Source organism: Orcinus orca, chromosome 7, assembly GCF_937001465.1.
Source record: "Orcinus orca chromosome 7, mOrcOrc1.1, whole genome shotgun sequence".
NCBI lineage: Eukaryota > Metazoa > Chordata > Mammalia > Artiodactyla > Delphinidae > Orcinus > Orcinus orca.
In genome coordinates, this window is record NC_064565.1 from 55957524 (window position 1) to 55973359 (window position 15836).

A 15836-nucleotide genomic window follows, 5' to 3' on the forward strand; every position below is an offset into this window, starting at 1 on the left:
TTAAATTCTTCACTTAGAATTTACTTTTTTTTTTTTTTTTTTACTGCAAGATGGATTACAGACTTATTAGAATTCTAGACCTTTCAAACGTATTTGCACTGAAGGGACTTAAAATGCTGCACAAGGAAAGATCATCACAAGTTTTGGGGAGAGAATGATGAGGGGAAAGAGTTTGCCATTTTCGCTTTTTCTTTCCTTGTTAAATAACATAACTTCTCTGGTGTTTGTGTCAAGCACACACACACACACACACGAAAACCAAACAAAAACCTATTTTATCATTCAGAAGTGATTCTCCAAAGGGAAAAAAAAGACAAACCAGCTTGGTTGCCTGTTTAAACTTTCTTATTGCTACTTGAGGTGTTTTGTTGTGTTTTGTTTTGTTTTGTTGAGACGGGGTGAAGGTGGGGAAGTTTATTTGGAAGGAAGGTCTGGAAGGTCCCTCCACCTACAACTCTGAGAACATTTCTCCAGGTGCCTCTTTCATAGCTCGGGCACACTTCTGGGCTGATTGCTAGGAGATGGAGTGGTTCGGAGCCTCAGAAGTACCACTCTTCTCAAATGCCAAAGCTGCCAAAGGGAGAAGGACGGGGGCGCTGTCTAGTGGCTGTTCGCGTGATTCCTTCCAGGCGGCCACCACCTCCAGGGATAAGCTCTCCTGCAATGCCGTTCGTACTAAGGTCCCACGACCGCTACACAGGGATGCCAAGACGCTGAACCTCCGGGCCGAGGCTCTGGGGACAGAGTCACCCCGGGGGGCCCTTTTCTGCCAAGCTCCGAACCGTCACAAAACGCCCCAGGCCCACCTCGGTGGGCCCGGCCGTCCGGCCACACCTAAGGCTCCGGAGCCAGGAGTCCCCCACCGCGAAGCCCTCCCCCGCCTCCCCCCATCCCAAACGCCAGCAGCCTCGCCGCTTCTCCCGGAAACGAGCTTGCTGAGCAAAGGCGGAGGAAAACCTTGGGCCTTCCGCTGATTGGTCTCCCCCCGCCTCGCAGGGCGAGGCAGCGATTGGCTGCCGGGCGTTGTCAGTCGCCGAGGCCAGAGCCTTCGCCGGGGAAGCGCAGCCGGGCTCGGGTTCTTCGGCTGCCGCCGCGGCCGCTCAAGCCGGTGCAGCTGGGCGAGCTCGAGCGGGCGCCGCCGCCTCCGCGGCTGCCCACCCTGCCGCGCCGCCGGCGCTGCCGGTCCTGCAGGCGGACGCCGTGGAGGGGCGGCCGAGAGAACGGAGCACGAGGAGGTGGAGGCGGCGGAGAAGTGATGCTGGCGCCAGGGATGGGGCAGTGGCAGCGGAGCAGCAGCATCTGCGCGACCCAGGCTGCAGCGTCCCTGTGGCCCGAGGGCCAGCCGAGCGGCGGGAGACCACGCGCCCCACGGGTAAGGTCCGGCCCGGCGGTACGCGCACCGGCTCGGGGACCACCGGGGTTATCCTTAGTAGTTACGAGGCTTATTGTGCCCGGGCATTCAGACAAGGGTGTTTGGGACCCGGACAGAGAGTCCGGACGCACGGTTAGGCTGATGCTCGCTCCAGTGCCACTCTTGCTCGTGCGTTCTCCCCTCCGCGCTGACAGACTTTGATAGCGCGGGGATGGCATTGTGTGTGCATCTGCGTGTGTGGGTGCGCGGTTTGGGGCACTTTGCGGGGAGCGCGGTGGGTCCCCTCTTGCGTGAACCGACGTCCTTCAGGGATCCAGGCTGGGATGAATAGGATGCACTTGGCTCAGCGGGAGGGAGAGCGCACGCAACGCACGTGAAAGTCCTCCGTGGCTCGTTAAGAGCCGGGAAAATTGAACTTTATTGCCTTAATGAAAAGAGGGAGCTGTGGATACAGCGCGCCAGGGGACAGGCGCATTCACCGAGGCTCCCCAAAGTCCCACTTCGCGCCGGGGACTTTGGAGGGGAGGGGATGGGAGAGGAAAGTAACGGTTGGTCCGCCTCGCTGGAGAAAAGGAGGACAGAGGGCGGGGAGTGGAACTAGGCTTGGGGAATGGAACTAGGCTTGGGGAATGGAACTAGGCTTGGAGAGTGGCGGCTTTTTTGTGTGTCTGACGTCCCACGTAGGAAGCTCGCTACACTTTTCGGGAACGCAGATTTGGGGATGGAGAGAGTCCCGCTTTGAGGGGCTGATGGAGGTTGCTCCTGGCCCACGCCAGCGTGGGGCACGGGTGTCAGAGACTTGGCGGCTGAAACGGGGCGGGGCTCGAGTGCACGTTCAGATGTGGCCCCTGCCTCATCGGGCTACCTTGGCCCGGTACCTTCGGGGTCGGGACTCGGCCGGGCGCGCCAGCGGCGGCTGCGTTCTGCCGGGTGGCCCCGCCCTCCGAGAAAGTTCCGGCCCACTGGGGTCTGGGCAGCCAGACCAAGAGCACGTTAACCGCCAAGGTTTAGTACCCAGGTTTAGTACCCAGCTTCTTCCAGTACCTACACTGTTTTTATTTTATATTTAATTAGTTTATTTTGTAAAGCCACTGGGAGTTCCACCCGCGCTGCAAACCTTTCCGCAGAAGGCGGATTTTTGCGCTGCTGCAAATGGATGGTGCTGCCGGGCTAAGTCCGAGTCTCCGTAGCTCAGTGCAGTGGTTTCTCCACCCTTCTTCAGGACGCACAAACTTATTCTTGTCGATTGCTTTGTATGTGGCCCTTTGTCTCCTAGGAGTCTTTGCTTGGAAAGTTCTTGAAATACCTCGGCAGTAACAAACTGCCCCTGCCCTGGCACAGATGGAGAGGCTGTGGTCCTTTACAGAGGCGCTGGAATTGCAGCGGGGAATGGGACTGGAGAGGGCAGCTCCCTTCTTACCAGCTAGAATCTTTGGAAAAATGTTAAAAATTGGCTCAATACTGGGAGCCGGCTCTTGAGCTGAGAACAGCACTTTCCCAGTTATGTAGATCTTTAATCCCTTTCACTGGAGGACTCTTTGGCCCCCAAACGCAACGCAACACAACACAACAAACAAAACCCAAACCCAAGCGGCAGAAACGACTTTGGCTGGACTCATTTCTGATTTGGCAAAGCTGAAAAAAATGAAAGTAAGACACCTAATAGAAATACTGTAGAAAAACCAGAAGGGAGCTGTCCAAAATGTCAGCATTTTTTGTAAGTTTTTTTTTTAATTGTAAAAGTAGTATTTACCCCCAATTTAGTAATATAAAATAATTCTGAAGCAGATGAGTAACTTACCGATGAACTAGAAGTGATGTTAGTTTTCTGTCCGAGAATGGTTGCACATTTTATCATTTAATTCATGAATTGTAAATGGAATTTTTCGTACCATTTTAGTTGAACACATACATTGCATTTGGGGTAGTACGAAATTGGTAGCAAGTATTTTCCCTATAGTAGTCATCGCATCTTGTTTAAAAGGATAGTTTTCATTATCATTAAAGAGAGTATGGCTTGTGGTTGTTACATTTCAATACACAATTTACCTGTTGCCAGGTGATTATTGTAATGTTGCAATATTTAGTTGTAACTTTTAGGACTTTATTAAGATGATTAAACACATTAGGCAGTTGATTTTCGTTTTGTGTTTCATTTATGCAGTGCTATGAGCTGATAAAATTGTTTTCCCCTATTAGCGGATATGGGAGAAATAGGTTTACATTATATTATGCATTACTAATCAATACTTTTAAAATAAGCTTAAATTAAAACCAAGTTACCAATAACATCCAGTAATCAAAGTGGAATTTTTAAGGAAATTTTCAACTACTTGGCTAAGAATGTGCTTTTCACATTGCTAACAAGTAATATCTTGTAAATCCACTGCATTATATATTGGGGTAAGTCACAAGTTTTTAAACAGAGCTTTTGTATTCATTTTCAGGTGTTTTGAGGTTTTTTTTCTGGAGGGGGACTTTTACTTTGGGATTATTTTTCAGATAATTAAATACATTTTCAAAGCCACCAGACCAAAATATAGTAAAGTGCGGAGAAATGTGTCAATGAGCAGAAATGTTAGGATAAAGCAGCAGTGTGTGTGTGTGACAGAGAGCAGAAACGTCGCAGGGTTGGGTGGGAGGGGGAGTGCTCAGGCTTAGGGGCTGTAATAGTGCTAGCCACTTAGCTTATACAAGCAATTCAAGTTCTGCCAGTTCTGCAGATCCACTTCAGTTTTGACTTGTTTTGCTTCAGGGCAATCCATGAGCTCAGACTGCCATATTTTCTAGATGGATTTTAGTAACTCAAGTAAATGTCAACTTGTCAAGACTCTAGGCTACTAAATTCACTTTTTGACCTATACTGGATTTTAATTTTAATACTGCATAACTTTTCTAAAAAGATTACATTTACTGTGAATAGCAATGCAATAAATACCATGATCTTATTAAATAAAACATATTTGTTTTGTCAAAGAGTCATGACTAGAGTTTCTACATTAAGACAGTGAAGTTTATTTTATTTTATTTAATAATAATTTGTATTCATTTAATTAATGATGAGATCATTTTGGTTTTTGAAAACTAACATGTTTCAGAGAATTAAAATCCTCAACCAGTTCAGTAAATCAGAAATTCATTTGCATTTTCTTGAAGTCTCTGTCCCTGTCTCTCTCTCTGTCTCTCTCTCAGACACACACACACACACACACACACACACAGACACACACACACATGCACACATACTGGAAAGCTTCTCAGGAAGAATATAACCACTCCTGCATTTGAAACAAGTTCACCAACCCATCCTAAATGATCAGTATACTTCATAAGGCAAAATTCTCATCCTCTTAGGTAATCTGTTACTAATTAATTATGGTACTGGTTTATTCAAGTAAAATTTAACAAGTTGAACTGTGTTCCAACTGTGTGCAAAACACTGTTCTAGTTGCTTTGACCATATCATAGAATAAATCAAAGACCCTTGCCCTCATAAGGCTTATATTTTCTTGAGGTAAAATAGATCATAAACAAAAAATGTAAGTAGGTAACTTATATAGAAGATTTATCTCCTGCCAACCTACCCTGTATCCCGTGGCTCAGTCTCTTTCCATCTCATTTTCTCTCCAGTTAATACACATCTACCCACGCACCCACACAAATATACTCAAATTAATCTAAGAACTGGAAAGTAATCACGATAAATATCTCATACATGTTACTTCTGAAGCTATGTATCCAAAAACAGCAGTGCATATGATGAAGGTTAAAGGTAAGAGAGGGATTCAAAGATGATTAAGCAATAAAATGACAGGACATCTGCCCTTTAGAAATTCTTTAAAATCAAGTAATAATATTTTTCAGAGGAACTAGAGTGGGGAACATTATCTTTAACATATTGCATTCAAACTAGCAACATTTTAAAAGGCATTTATGACTATCCAAGGTCAAATCTACATAACCTCATTTAAAGGGGATGAGTGAATTGAAGTGGTAATAAAGGACCCAAAAGCGTAATTCTAATGCGAAACATTCTACTTCTTCCATATTGAGAGTGACGTATTCATGTAACTCTGTGAAAGTCGATCCAAAACCCTGGAGTTTGATGTTAAGGTTTTCCTTTTTTTTTTTTTTAACATCTTTATTGGGGTATAATTGCTTTACAATGGTGTGTTAGTTTCTGCTTTATAACAAAATGAATCAGTTATACACATACATATGTTCCCATATCTCTTCCCTCTTGCATCTCCCTCCCTCCCACCCTCCCTATCCCACCCCTCCAGGCGGTCACAAAGCACCAAGCCGATATCCCTGTGCCATGCGGCTGCTTCCCACTAGCTATCTACCTTACGTCTGGTAGTGTATATATGTCCATGCCTCTCTCTCGCCCTGTCACAGCTCACCCTTCCCCCTCCCCATATCCTCAAGTCCGTTCTCCAGTAAGTCTGTGTCTTTATTCCTGTCTTACCCCTAGGTTCTTCATGACATTTTTTTTTCTTCTTAAATTCCATATATATGTGTTAGCATACGGTATTTGTCTTTTTCTTTCTGACTTACTTCACTCTGTATGACAGACTCTAGGTCTATCCACCTCATTACAAATAGCTCAATTTCGTTTCTTTTTATGGCTGAGTAATATTCCATTGTATATAGGTGCCACATCTTCTTTATCCATTCATCCAATGATGGGCACTTAGGTTGGTTCCATCTCCGGGCTATTGTGAATAGAGCTGCAATGAACATTTTGGTACATGACTCTTTTTGAATTTTGGTTTTCTCAGGGTGTATGCCCAGTAGTGGGATTGCTGGGTCATAACGTTTTCCTAAATTTTATTCATCAAAAAAAAAAAAAAAAAAAGACTCACCATCTGATCGTCTAATAAGAAATGCCAAAACACTTCAAAAATTTCAAAGTAAGTTTGTCCTTAATTCAGAATTGATTTGGCTATCCTGTCCAATTACAGATAAAACCTTGCAGTATTTTCCCAGATTCTGTTCTCTTGGGCGTAAAACAGTGTGCAATTATGATTCCAGTTTCACTTTCTGTGCTTTCCATTTCGTTATTTTCTTTAGGGTCTTTAGCTTAAGTCCCAAAATAGGTGTGTGTGTGTGTGTGTGTGTTTGTGTGTGTTTGTGTGTGTGTTTTACCTTCGTGTAAAGAATGGAACCTAGCTTGGCTTTCAAAAAGTTGGTTTTTGAACAGTATTTTCATATTAGAGGAAAACTGAAGTTGTACTCCCAAGAAGCCAGATCACATAATGAATTAATGCCAACTTACCAGTTCTATTATGACAAGGTATTAGTGCAGGGCACACAATGCTAATAGTAATTTCTGAATGGATTTCCATCATTCAAGAAAAATCTTCAAGATTGCTGCTCTACAATCCAGTTTTAGGAGATGAGGAAAAGTCTTCTGATAATGCTCTTTCAATATTTATCTAGATTCAGAGATGCATATACCACCCACTTAAGCCTTTACCTTTTTTTTGCCCTGGGTTTTCTCCTTTCTGCCCAAAATACAAAACTTTAGGAAAACAGTGTTTTTAAAAAAGCAAGTAAACCAACCAACAGTTACCATACCTAGCACACAAAGTCAGCTTTGGCTGATTATTAAATAGTTAGATGAAAGCTAAGCAGAAATCAGGTATTTGGACCTGGGAAAAACCCAGGTCATTAGTCTAACCTCTCCTGTGTATAAGGAAGAACTTCACTCCAGGAAGTTAATAATACCCAAAGTCAATTGAAAGTAGAACCAGGTCTAGAAACATTGTTTGTCAACTACTATTTGTATAAGTTAACTCCGTACCAATTGCCCATTATACAGCCCTACATTTTGTAAAATGGAGGTATAAGAAGAAATGACAACATCCACCAATTTGTGCATCTAAATATTTTAATACCTGAAATAATAATACATCACATTAATATTATGTTGGGATCAAGAAAATGATAAATTGAGAGGCATTCAGAGATGTCGTCCAAGATTTATAGGGCTAGAGGTGTGTTTGCATGTAAAATATTTGTGTTTAATTCAGTCATTTTGTCTATAATATCCCTTTAAAATATTTACTAGTATCTCTAAAAAAGGGATTTCTTACTTCCAGAGGTCTACGGGCTTCAAAGTGATCAATAGGTGAATTCAGGGACTCCAGAATATACCAATTGTTTCCAAATTTTTTCGTTCTTGAATGTTTCATAGCAAGGGAAAATGGTTAAGAAAACCTTAAAAGCTACTGCTTTAAGTTAGCATAAAACAAAAACAAAACAAAATACAGCAGAGTGAGGGGACATGTGGGGATAAGGAGAGGATTGTAAAGAACTAGGAGCTCTCTTATTACTCAAGGAAAGGAAAAAGAAAACGAAAACAAACCTATTGCTAGATTCTATCAGACAATGGTTTGAAGAGACACTTCGTTGTCCTAAGACGCAAATTTGCAACTGAAGAGATGGTTTATAGCTGATATACTGCACTTCGTTCTGAGTTTCTGCAGTTAGCATTTTTTTGGTCTTTGACTATGAAATGTTTTCATGACATATATAGGTGACATCAGGGCTGAATCAATTCCTCACTGAACAACAAAATTTGTGGGTGACTTCCCCAGGGCCCTAGCACTCAATCAAAGACAATTGCCAGAGGTATACTTTGGTTGTAGACAATTGGTTATAAATTTAAATGCTATTAGACAAGAAAAACTGCACTAAATGTGCACACACGCACTGTGGCTGCATGAATAGGGCACGTGAACTAATAGACTCCTTCCGTTGCTGGTGAGTTCCCACCACAGTCCATCATTACTTTAGTTTCTATGTCTATTAAATGAAAGCAGCATTACTGATTAGTTGAATTCCAATTTTTGAGGGGTTGGATGAATTGAATGTGAGTAATACATATTGATTTCTCTGAGTGAACACAGCCATCCAGTTAGAGACAGGAGAGTGGCTGTATTTGATAAGCAAAAACTAAAAAATAATGAATTATACTGATAAAGTTATTTTAGTGATTATGTTGGCCTAATTCCCTTTATTCAAATAAATAAAAGATAATCTTTAGTTTCTAACCATGCTGACTAAAATAAAATGTAGGCCAATCCTGAAATTTCTTGAAGGCAGCTAAAGTAGTCATTTTTTTCTCCATCTTTATTGGTTCCTTCTCCCTCTCTTTCTGTCTCTCTGTCCCTTTGTCTGTCTGTCTCTCGATAGATAGGCAGATAGATAAATAGATAGATAGATATTTTATACTTTAAGTGTTATAAGGAGTTATTTCAAAGCTGCCTGAAGTTTCTCCTGACTTTTTTTTAAAGTAACTCAAACTCAGAGGATATTAAAACGCGAACTTTTACTAATGGATATTGACAATAAATGTGAAAAAGTAGAGACTTTTTCAAAATAGAAATACTGAATGTTTATGTATGTATATACATACATCATATATATAGATAATCCAAATAAAAATCCAAAGAGATTGTTGCAAAATTTAGAGATTCTGAAGTTCATGTGGAATAGCAAATAAGCTATGATAGCAAGAGAATGTTTAAATAAAAAAAGCATTGAGACAAAGTTGTACTATCAACTAAAGATATTAAAAAGGGTGGTAATTAATACAGTATATTAACATGCAGACAGACATGAAGAAGAAATTTAAAAAACCTCAGACACGAACTCTGAAATATGGAAAATAAAGCATGATATGCAGTAATCACAAACCTGTGTGAAAACAAAAAATGATCAATATATTGTGCTGGGAAAATTGAGTAATTATTTGCAAAATAGGGACACTCCCTATCTCACATTACATTTCAAAAATAAATGTCAGATGATATGAAGGGTTAATATAAAGAAACTCTAAATCAAGTTAGAAGAAAATAGAGACTTCATAAACACAAATATAAAAGGAAAATATAAAGATTTGACCTCAAACTTTAACAGTTTTAAGTCAAAAATCCCATAAGTAAATCAATAAAATATTTTCAATACAAATTGTGAATAACAGTTTAATATTACTCTTACAAAAATCTTTCAGCGTTTTCTCCTATTAGAGAACTTATCCCAAAATATTGTGATTCACAGCTTATATCAGTCCTCTTCACTAGATTGAAAACCTCTTAAAGAGAGAAACTGATCATCATTTTATCCCTAGTGCCTTGAACATAATTGGAGACAATAGGCATTGTCATTGGCTACCAAAAAATTTCCAAGTATACCAATAGAAAAATAGACTAAGAAATAAACTGATAATCTATGAAAGCTGGAAATATATAAGGCCAATAAGCAGCTAAAATTTTAACTTAATGATAAAATGTAAAGGAAAAAATTAAACGATAGCCCTTTTTCGCTTATCAAAGTAGTTAAGACTGTCAGTAATGGTTGATTCATTTACAAAAGGTGATGGAGATGGTGAAGATGGGGCAAACTGCAGATTCCCCTAAACTTCTGGCAAGGCTTTTCATTGGTGTTTACAGAATTCCTTTGTTGCATGCTACAGGTATTAATTTTGACTAACTCAAAGAATAAGATCCACAACAGAAGAAAGGTAGTTTGTAGCTTACAGAATCAAAAGACAAGGAGAGGGGCTTCCCTGGTGGCGCAGTGGTTGAGAGTCCGCCTGCCGATGCAGGGGACACGGATTCGTGCCCTGGTCCGGGAAGATCCCACATGCCGCAGAGCGGCTGGGCCCGTGAGCCATGGCCGCTGAGCCTGCGCGTCCGGAGCCTGTGCTCGCAACGGGAGAGGCCACAACAGTGAGAGGCCCGCGTACTGCAAAAAAAAAAAAAAAAAAAAAAAAGGCAAGGAGAGGAAATAGAATAGCTACAGAGATCATGGGAGAAACTGATAAAATCTTTGCCAGGTACCATCACTGGGATGAATCAGTATCAGCCCTTTTCTATGTGTCAATTTCCTGCAGGCCCAGATTCCTAGAATGAGAAGTATTACTGACCTAGCTCAAGTTTCATGCCTAGGCTTTGGTCAGTGGATCACTGGGCACCTTGATTTCTGGTCCTATCAAGGCCACATTCCAAGGAAAATCAAGGGACTGTTACTGAGGAGGGAAAATGGATTCTGGACAGGTAAAAACAACAGACATCCACTGTGTGTATCAAAAGTCTTAAAAGTATTGCCTTTGTTTCAGTAATTCCACTTCTAGAAATTAATTCCATGTAATTAGTCAGAAATAACACACAGTTTCATTAAAATGGCATTTGTAGTAGTTTGGTAGTAAAGATAATCTATTTGGCCAGCAATATGGGAATAATGAAATTATGGTTTATATCATTAAAGCATGACTTTGAAAGCTTGGTAATAACATTGGAAAATGCTGATTAAATCATAGTGGAAAAAGAATACAAAATTTAATATGAAGGAGAAGCTTGCATTCACATTCACAAAATGGCTTAAATAAAATATTAACGTTTGTTTGGGGGACAGTAAGATTATGGGGATTTTATGTTTAAGCCTATAAAAGTATTTTTTGGCAGGAACAGGCACTACTTCAATAATCATACAAAAATCAATACTAAAACATAAAAGCAAAAGAATCATTGGAGAAATGATAGTGGCTTTGAGCTTCTAGACAACTATATTGGAAGCAGAACATTGGACTGATATACTTAATTTTGTAAGGAAAGGAGCTAATTGTACAGTATTCCCTTTTCCACATTAAGATAGTTACTATATATCAAGTGAAATTTGCTGGTTTCCTACTGGGATAACTTTTCAGGAGCCATCTTGGACTTTGCTTTTTAACTCTTTAATCTCAATGTAATAGGATTTAAAACGTATTCGCATTTTATGGTTCAAATGAAGAATTCTTTCCGCGAAGGAAGTTCAAAAAGAATAAAAATAATTACATGTATTGATATATTGTATCTCATCATTTACCCTGGTCATTCCCATAGGCTCGTGCTTAAATTGAGACAGTATAAGCTATTATATCTTAAGATAAACTATAGTCTGGCCCAGCTATTTACTAAATAAAATTAAAGATACTATAAAATTTGATTATAATAAAGCAGGAAACCATGCCGCCTCATATAAATCAGAAAGAAAACATAGCTGAATATTTTGAATATTATTTTCCTCTTGCTCATACCTACAGCTCAGAAACTATAATTTCCAAAGAAGAACAAAGGGGTCTGGATATAAGAATGGGTGGAATTTTCCTAAAAGAATAATGCGTTACTATTGTAATGCATTTTTCCGTAGCAGTTTACTCTGGTATATTGGCTGAGATCTGTATGGGATGATTTTGATGATCTTGTGAATTATACTTGAACAAATAATGCAATTATTGGAGAAAAACAGAAGAAAAAGAAAATTGGTTGATCGTTGTTCCCTCCAATAACCACTGCCTCCTTGTAGCTTGTGGGAATGTGCAGTCTGACAGCTAGTACCATTCCAAGGCACAGGAAAGGATCATTTTGTTGTTATTTTGTTAAATTAATGAATATACTTTTTTTTTTTTTTTTTTTTTGCGGTAAACGGGTGTCTCACTGTTGTGGCCTCTCCCGTTGCGGAGCATAGGCTCCAGACGCGCAGGCCCAGCGGCCATGGCTCACGGTCCCAAATGCTCCGCGGCATGTGGGATCTTCCCGGACCGGGGCACGAACCCGTGTCCCCTGCATCGGCAGGTGGACTCTCAACCACTGCGCCACCAGGAAAGCCCTAGGTAACCATTCTTACTAGTTTCTTGGTATCTTTTCAGAGGTAGCCTAGCACATGCAAACAAAAAGTAAACTTTTCAAGTTTTTCTTTTTTCCCGCAATTTTTATACAGATGCTAACATTCTGTGTGTGTGTGTGTGTGTGTGTGTGTGTGTGTGTGTGTGTGTCTGTATGTATATATGTTTTGCTTCCTGCTTTTTAAACTCAGCAGTGTTGGAAGAACTGTCAAAGTTAATAGTTTCCTCATTCATTTTTAAGCTTCGTGGTATTACATTTGTTGAAAGTACCATAATTTATTTATTATTAGATAGTCCCCTCCTGATGAGCGATTGTGTTTTTCTAATCTTTTGGCCAACACAACCAATACTGTCATGAATAATCTTGTACACATTATTTCATGCGTGCAAGTCTTTAAGACCTAGAAGTGGAGTCTCTGGATTAAAATGTATGTGTGCTTGTTTACTTTGAGAATGTACGGGTCTTTTTTATTTTCACATTTGATTACCTTGCTTTCCTTGTCTTTAGTTGCATGATTAATAGTGCTGAATTGAGCTGGACCAAAAACTAGGATTCCTGACATTACTCTAGAGACCCCTGCCCAGGTTTACACTTATCGATCAGCATGCTTTGTGTTTATGCAATTTATTGCGAACTTAGCTTGCTCAGTGAGCTTCCAGCATCTGCTTAACCATCTTGACCACAATAATAGTCACTAGAATAGGCAGATTTTGTCAAATTGTTCCTTAATTTCAGATATTCTCCTTTCCTATCCTTTGGTCTACTAGACTAAATCAGTTATATGAGCAATAGGAGGACTTGTTATTCATCTACTAAATGATAATATTAAAAATAATCATGCCCTCTGTTGCCAAGGATGCAGTGAATCCAGTGCTTTCAGAAACCGTTCGTTGCGATTAAGATTGGCACAGCCCTTTTGAAAAACAATTTGGCAGCCTATGAGGGGGGACTATGAAAATATTCATGCTGTCTTATCTATTACTATTACTTCTGGGAATCTATCCTAAGAAAATAGTACAAAATATGGAAAAGGTCCTATGTTTGAAGATGTTGATGGATATATTTTGTGAAATAAACTCAGAAGCAACTCAAATGGCCAATAATACACTTAGGCACATATATTTGAGGATAATATGCAACCATTAAAAGTAAATAGGATTAAAATAAAATAAAAACACATATGCTATAATGTTTCTTGGAGGAAACAGTGTGCAGAATTATATACAAGTTCAACTATAGCTAGATAAAACATACACCGATGAACACTGAAATTATAAATGTGTTGTAAAATGGTGGGAAAAGAGGTAATCCCTTTCTTATCTTTTTGTCTCATTTTTCTAGATAACATTTATCTAGAATGTTTTACGACATTTTAAATTTAAAACTGAAAAAGCAGTAGATTTTCCCTTTTGTTTTTACTATTTTGTACTGAATATAAGTTACGGCTTTGGATGATTCTTTTCTACTATTCAGTGATGGGAGATTTTTCATCTTCTCTTTTTTGTAGAGATGAGTGTTTGTAGTCCTAGGGTTTGCAATGCAATGCCTGTTGCCTTCAAAAGTGCGCTCTCACCCCCTTCTATGTATCAAAAGACATCTTAATCACTCAACTTCCTTTCACTGTCAGTCCTCATGACAGAAATTTTTTCTCTTTGGAAGGACAAATTCAAATATTTTGAACAGTCCTGAACTTGCCTCTTACTTTCTTTTTAGACTTAACCTCCTACCATCCTCTCCTGTGCTCACTAAGCTCTTACCATGCCGATCTTTCTCTGTTTTACTCTAAGCCAAATCAGACTGTCTCCTAATTTTTTATTAAATTCGACAAATTTCATTAAAATATACTAAGAGACAGTTAATAGCATAGCACATATATCATACTATCAATATACTTACCCCATGAAATAGGTGGACACTAGATAAGATTGCCCATGATAGTTATATATCTTTATGAAAAAGCAAATAACTAAAATATAATGAGAAAAATACCCCTTTTACATATGAGTTAATTTGTTAACTTGAAGTAGGAAAGAACAATGTGAAGTGTGCGGTTTTTCCCACACTAACTCTTTGGGAAATGAATGCAGTGGCATTCTCTCTCTTTATCGAAATGCGTTTTATATCATAACCTATCTTGTTATCTTTGCTCAGTTGATTATCACATTATCTTCAACGTATTAAGCTCACAGCTAATTTCAAAGAGATGGCAATGAGAAGAGTGTCATTTCAAGTTTGAAGCACTATATTTTACAGTTCTATCTACTTATCTTTCCTGTCAAGTGAACTGATTTTGAATACTCCATTGTAAAGATGTTAATTTCTGAGACAGTGAACCAGTGAGTAGACGGGATCATTTTGAAGTTGCAGTGGAAGGCAGTAGCGTAGCTGTCTAAAGAGCTTGCTTCGGACATGCCCTATCACTGGTCTGCCAGGACTGTCATCTGAGACTGGGGCAGATTTTAAAGAATCCTCTGTGTTTGCTTATGGAGCACTAAAATTCCTCTTTCTCCTTTCACTATACCCTTTAGGGATATCACTGCCAAGATCATCCCTTCCTTTATCTTTTCCTAGTTGAACTCAGAGATTTTACTCTTAGCTATTCCAAAGTCCCCCCACTGCCCCACCAGTTGATAGTTAAAAAATTGTGGGTATCTCCATTAAAAAGACCTTCAACAACTTCAACAAATTCTCAAGCTCTACAAACATATCCATTTAAAATTGCATTCACAGTTAAATGTTCATCCCATGATTAGGAGTAGTGATGATATAACAAAATTTGAAAATGGAGTTAAAATATCATTTTAGTAAATGGGACACTAGTTACTATCTCATTAAGCTTTTTATTGAGAATAATAGTAATAGTAATAATAACAGTATATAATTTTTAGAGTGTTACTATGTGTTAGATATAGAATTGCTTACCCTTTTATAGGAATTATATAATTTAATACTTAGCAAAACCTTAGGAGGCAGTTGTCATTAATCATTTTATTTTATGGATGCTGAAACTAAGAACAAGATATTGATTAAGTAACATTTCCAAGACTCAAAAATGGGTTTTTGATGGAGTCAAGAATCTAACTCTGAAACCTCAAACAAAAAAGGAACTGCTTTTGTTTATTGGCTTTTGGTGTATAGTGAATTTTCAGCTTTTCCCCCTCTGCTGAACAAACTCAATAAAGGAGGTGAAATTTCAAATATACATACATCTATACATGTACATACATATGCATCTGTGCATACGTATATGTTTATATCTATATTTATTACTAGAAAGGAACAGGCCGAGGGTAGTCTACTAATTGGAAAAACAATCCCATCTTCCTCAGACATTGGCTATAATTTCTGTCTATATTATTCATATCCTCTGTCATATATTTACTATGCTGTTTTATTACTTCAAATTTCAATTTAAAGTTGGGAAATGCAGTAAGTGATATTTTAAAATCAAATTTGAAAGACCCTGCAATAAGATTCCCTCCATGTAGTCAGTTTAAAAATTAAATCAAGATATTTGGCTTCTAATCAAAGCTTTTTTTGTGAGATGAGGATAGGAGTTGAGAGTTGAGTACCTTTCTGTCAGATTTTTTTAAAGGCTCATTTTAAGTTGATAGAGTTTATTTCTCTTTTTTAGTTGGTGATGGGAAAACGGCATCCTATACTTGATTTCCCCTTGTAGCTCAGATAGGATGTGAGAACTATATTATGCCATCAGTGGCTTGACAAACATTTATGATGGCTGATCTTTTTCATCTATATAACATCCTAAAAAATAACTAAAAATATCT

The 15836-nt window shown here is 39.1% G+C and overlaps 1 protein-coding gene across 4 annotated transcripts in view; it reads left to right on the plus strand.

Annotated features, from left to right (window-relative positions):
- The first annotated feature begins 1052 nt into the window (after nucleotides 1-1052).
- The window catches only part of B3GALT1 (beta-1,3-galactosyltransferase 1), a 600428-nt gene continuing 585644 nt past the window's right edge, over nucleotides 1053-15836 (plus strand). For all 4 annotated transcript variants that reach the window (XM_004267260.4, XM_033423486.2, XM_049712287.1 and 1 more), the window contains exon 1: nucleotides 1053-1372. The gene's annotated coding sequence lies outside the window, so the exon portion shown is untranslated. The remainder of the gene's footprint in view (nucleotides 1373-15836) is intronic.